The following is a 5,092-nucleotide window of genomic DNA, read 5'->3' as shown; positions in this document are numbered from 1 at the left end:
GAGAGAGATCTGACTTAGATAAAGTTCAAAATCAGTGCCCAGATTTTGTTGTGAAAGCGTTGTTTGAAAAGCCAAGATTGTCCATTTAACGTGTAGCCTACTCAGCTGTCATTTTTGTCTCGGAAATAAAAAGCCAAGACTATGAGCTTTGAAGTCAAAACCAAGGAATCTTTAGTAAAGACCACCAGTTTGAGAAGTTGCGTGATTTCAACATGAAATTAACGAGAAACACTTGACCAAGAATTTAAAAAGTGGTCCCGAGATTAGTTCATCAACAAAAAGGGACAACTACATCGTGGTATGCAACGGCGTATCATTTCTCATAATTTTGATGCCGTATTAGATATTCCGAAAGAGGTGAAGTGACTTTATAGTCAATGGCGAGCATCTATTTTTTCAAGTGTTAGGTTGGAGGGGTGAGCCAGCCGTCACATCGTTCTTTTCCAAATATTGCTCGGCAGAGTCATGTCGGAGTCACTTTGGTTCTCCGTCTGTGGATGTGGGTCACAAAAAGGTCAAGGTCGTTATCACTATTCTGTTGCTTAAAAGTTCAACTTTGTCAATCGTTGATTCGTTACATTTGACGATCAAAACGGATGTTACATAATTATTCCTTTGACTAAGATGAACAATGTTCAAGCAGCAAGCCCTTAAATCGTTCAGGAAAAGTTAGCGTTGCTAATCGACAGTTAGCGATAACGTCTGGACGCCCAGTCTTTTCTTTAGGACGCATATATTTTTTATAACATGACTAACTTTGCTTCTAACGTCTACAAGGAAGAGATATCCTAGTGACAAGCACGAACAATCCGTTGGTACAACAACAGTACAACATCATAATTTTTTTTAAACTCTCAAACTGTTCGGACTGCAAAAGTGTTAAGACGAAAATTCGGACCCCGATCACTGTACGTTTTAGCATTGAAAACTGTTATTTAATGTAGTTAGAAGTCACAAAGTTCCTCTTTGAGCGTTGATTACTGTCTTTTGCCTTGACTACTTTATAAAATGTGTAGAAATAGCACAAACGACTGATTACACTTGAGTAGGCTACATGTATACTTCAATTAGTTGCATTTTTCCTCTCTCCCTTCTTCAAGCACCTTCGTTGTTTAATTCTCTCCCCTTCAATGTTCACAGAATACTCGTCCATGAGTTGCAACTTTAAAGGCCGATAACATTTTTTCATGGACAATCTTCAACCTGTCAATCTGATTCGTTTTACATTAATTTAAAGACATTCAATGAGAGAATCTGATTTCCTATTAGCCTTTATGAGGATAAAATCCATTTGTGGCAAAGTTTTCCTTTCGAGAGCGGGATTCGAACCTATGCCTCCTGGGAATCACATTCGCACCCATGTCAGGTAGCATGATATAGAATAATAAAAAGCAATCAAACAAACAACCGTAGACGTAAAGACTTGTATAGGATCGCTATCAATCCCACTCGTGTTTTCCATTTGCAGCAAGGAGTCTGAATCTTTTTCCATAACCAAAATTGTTCCATTATACTGGTCCAGTAAAATCACGGGACTTGCTGCTCACTGGATTATAATGTACATCAGTTGCCCTGTTTCGGTGTAATATTTTTCACGTTCTCCCCTTGAACAATCTCAAGTAAACGGCAATCACTTCCCGACTCTGAGTGGAAAATATGACATACTAATTTATCCCAATATCCTCGGAGTCAAATTTCGCGACTGCCTTCCTTCGGGAAGTAAAGTGATGCTGTCGACATTTTCTATCGGGCGTAATATCACAAACAGTCAAAGAAATAAAGCATGTCATCATCAAACATCGCATTCGTTCATTGTTGACGGATTGGAAAGTCGGTGTCGTTAGGTCGGTTGTTTCCTGCGATAGCTGCTCGAGTCCAGGGAGCCCGGGAAGACCAACACATTTTTGTAAAGTGATCCCCCTCCCTCCTTCCTTCCTTCCTCCTCCAATACTTGACTAGTTCATCCGAAGAAGAGCGGGTATTCATTCGGCCCATGCTCTTCGAAGTTTGTCCATCTAACATCCACCAAATCATCACCATCATGGTGAGTTGTAGAGGCTGGCGAGAGGCTGAGTGTGATTTGATCTCTCCTCTCATCTGTTCGCATCCATGAAATGTTCCGCCGAGGGTTCAGTGTGCCCAATTGACGGTTTGCGACGCGAGTGCAAGGCAAAGAAGCTCGGACGGAGGAATCTGATTTGGGGATTGGGACAAACGCTTTGAGGTCCAAGTACTTTCATGGGGTTTACGTACTGAAGATGCCCGATCCGATCATCGCTAAAGAGCAGCACATCCCAAACAAGAATAACCCTTGAGATGGCAGTGTGAGTGCGATAGTCAGCCAGAACAAAGTGTCTTCCCCCGGAAGAACAAGAGCCCAAGAAGGACAGACGAAGCCAACCCATAATAGAACAACCGTCGGGGTCCCGGGTTCGGGTCATTGAGATTTCATTAGTACCAAGAATTCCTCCAGTTTCAACTCGTACACCCCCGTGTGCCACCATTGCTGGCCTCAAATTGAGCCAGAATCACGGCTGGGCCAGCCTTGGGCCTCGTCGTCGCCAACTGACTCTTGGATGAAGGCTTAACTCGTTTCTCGTTCTTGTAGCGGGAATCTGAAGAACGATAGATCGCACAGCTCCGACCCAAATAGAGAACACCCAGTTCTCGTGTTCCGAGTGGCATTGTCAGATTTCGTCATCTGGACTTCCGTTGCTGGGATGTCTTTTGGCTGGCTGGCTGGCATCTGACTTACTGGATAGCGAGTGTGCCATCCTCAACATACTGGGCTTCCTCTGGCTCGTTTTATCTATTCCACAGGCCTAGAGAAGGCACAAGAGCACCGTAGTAGTAGCAGCAGCAGTAGTAGGCTGCGATGAGATCGTTGTGTTCCTCCAATACACCAACGTCTGGCTGGAACTCGCTCATGGAGCACCCTTCGTCCCCGCTCCATCCCATGAACACGACGATGATTATGATGGTGTTGGTGTTGGTGGTGTTGGTGTTCCCAACATCAAGTAAAAGATGAGAACTCGCGTCTACGTGGGTCTTCGTGCCATTCACTTGCTGACTTGGGCAGGCGTTAATGATAATGTGATAATCTTAAAAAAAGGATTCCACTCCAAGATGCTTTCAGTTACAAATGTGCCTTCACGAGTGGAGGAGGGGCTCTCCAATACTCTGCACACCCTATCCCTCCACCCCTATTCTCATTTGGACTTAGTCGCTGGCTCGTCAGCCCATTTTGCACTTGTCTTGGGATGTTCTTCCTCGTCCTTTAACCCCATTGAAGTCAATGAGGCGCCAAGAGGCTGCCATTATGGAGGATCGGGGTCCCTTTGGGGGTTGGCAGGGGGTAGAAGTGGATCTAGTGCTAGGGCGAGATCTTGCCACGATTCGATTTCAACCAAAAGACTTCTTTTGGACTCATTCCACGGCACTCCATCCGGGACTCTTTCACGATGGCTTCCTCCATGTACAACAAAGACCTGTTTCGTCAGCATTCATACGATTATGGTTCAACATCCGGCTACGTGACCACTATAAACTCCGTGATGGCCGGCAACGAAGCCCAACAAGGGGCGGACACGCACGAAAGGGGGTGCTGTGGCACTCGTGGGCGTGGCGAAAAATGCACCGCAGCCAAAGCCAAATCGTTCATGAAGATGTTCTTCGCTCAGCTGTTCTCACACGTGGGACTTTGTGCTTTAGTGGTTGGTTATGCCATTATGGGCGCGTTTATTTTTGTTTACTTGGAAAAGGCCAACGAGCTGAAAACGAGAGAAACGGTCCAAGACACGAAGAAAAACACTTGGATCAACTCTATAACATCACAGGTAGGGCTTCGAGCAATGTGTGTGTTGTGTGTGTGTTATTTGATCTCTCATCCCATGGTCCCTGGGATTTTGATTTAGCAACATTGCGCGCAACCTGGGGCCAGTTTTTAAAGCTCGTACCTTGGAGTCAGGGGCTTCGACGTTAACGGGTATGAAACTACACCCGCCAAAGAGGTGAGCAAATGCTCATTCTGCGTAACGTCCAAGCCTTCACTCAGAGGTACAAGCGTTTAAAAAAAACTCGCCTCTGAACAGGAAAGTGGAACCTATTCCAAAATTGCGTTACGACGTCTGTTAATCTTGACACGGTTTTGAGTGCCCCGACTCTCAATTTCGTGTTCCATGGCAATTCATTAGCGTTTGTCAAGTGACTTCAGCAACGAACAAGTACATGGGCTCACGTTAAATCTGGACCTCAAAGTACTGTCTAAACATGTTCCAACAATGACGTCATTGAGAACACGATCTTCATCGTTGCAAATAATACGATTCGACTGGAATCCTGCAGAAGAGGATTCAAGCGTTCAAGTTACAGTACAAAACATTTACGATCCTGAGGATTAAGTAAGCCAGAGTGACTCTTGCACCATGGATAGTGAATGGCTTGAGAGATTTGCGTGATTGCCATTTTTGTTGCAACAGCAACAACAACAACAGCAGTGACAATCCCTAAACAATTTGAAAACTAATTTGAACGACCGCAGAAAGAGCACCTCGTATTTATTGAGCCATTCAAAAGGAATTACGAGCCAAACAACAGATTTCCACGCAAGTGTTCGTACTCAAGGTTCGGTGGAACAGAGCCATTCCATCCCTTTTCCTGGGTAACCAACTCGTCCCAAACACCTCGGAATGGGATATTTATAGCGAGTTGCTAGCCTATTTTTGCCCTCTCGCATATTTTGGACACCATAATCAATAAACGATTGAACATACAAACATCCACATATTGAAGGTATCTTTCATAATGAAAGCACTCTAGTGTTCCAAAAGCCAATGTGCGAGTGATCTTCTGCCAGAGATATCTGGGAACGAGCGCATGGATCAACGTTTAACGTCAAATCGAGTTCGGGGGAGTCATGTTTATGTTTCATTATTTGCGACATGAATGACTTCTGTTTGGTCGAGTGAATGTGATTGTCCCTTACTACGAAAATGGCCAGGAGTGGGTGCAAGTTCTATTGTCTGAGAGTCACATTCTCGCCTTGGAGTCAGCATTGACAAGCAATTACTTGACCAAGTGCAGATGTAATCAT

Source organism: Tigriopus californicus, chromosome 9 (assembly GCF_007210705.1).
Source record: "Tigriopus californicus strain San Diego chromosome 9, Tcal_SD_v2.1, whole genome shotgun sequence".
Classification (NCBI taxonomy): domain Eukaryota; kingdom Metazoa; phylum Arthropoda; class Copepoda; order Harpacticoida; family Harpacticidae; genus Tigriopus; species Tigriopus californicus.
Note: the sequence above shows the minus strand (reverse complement) of the source record.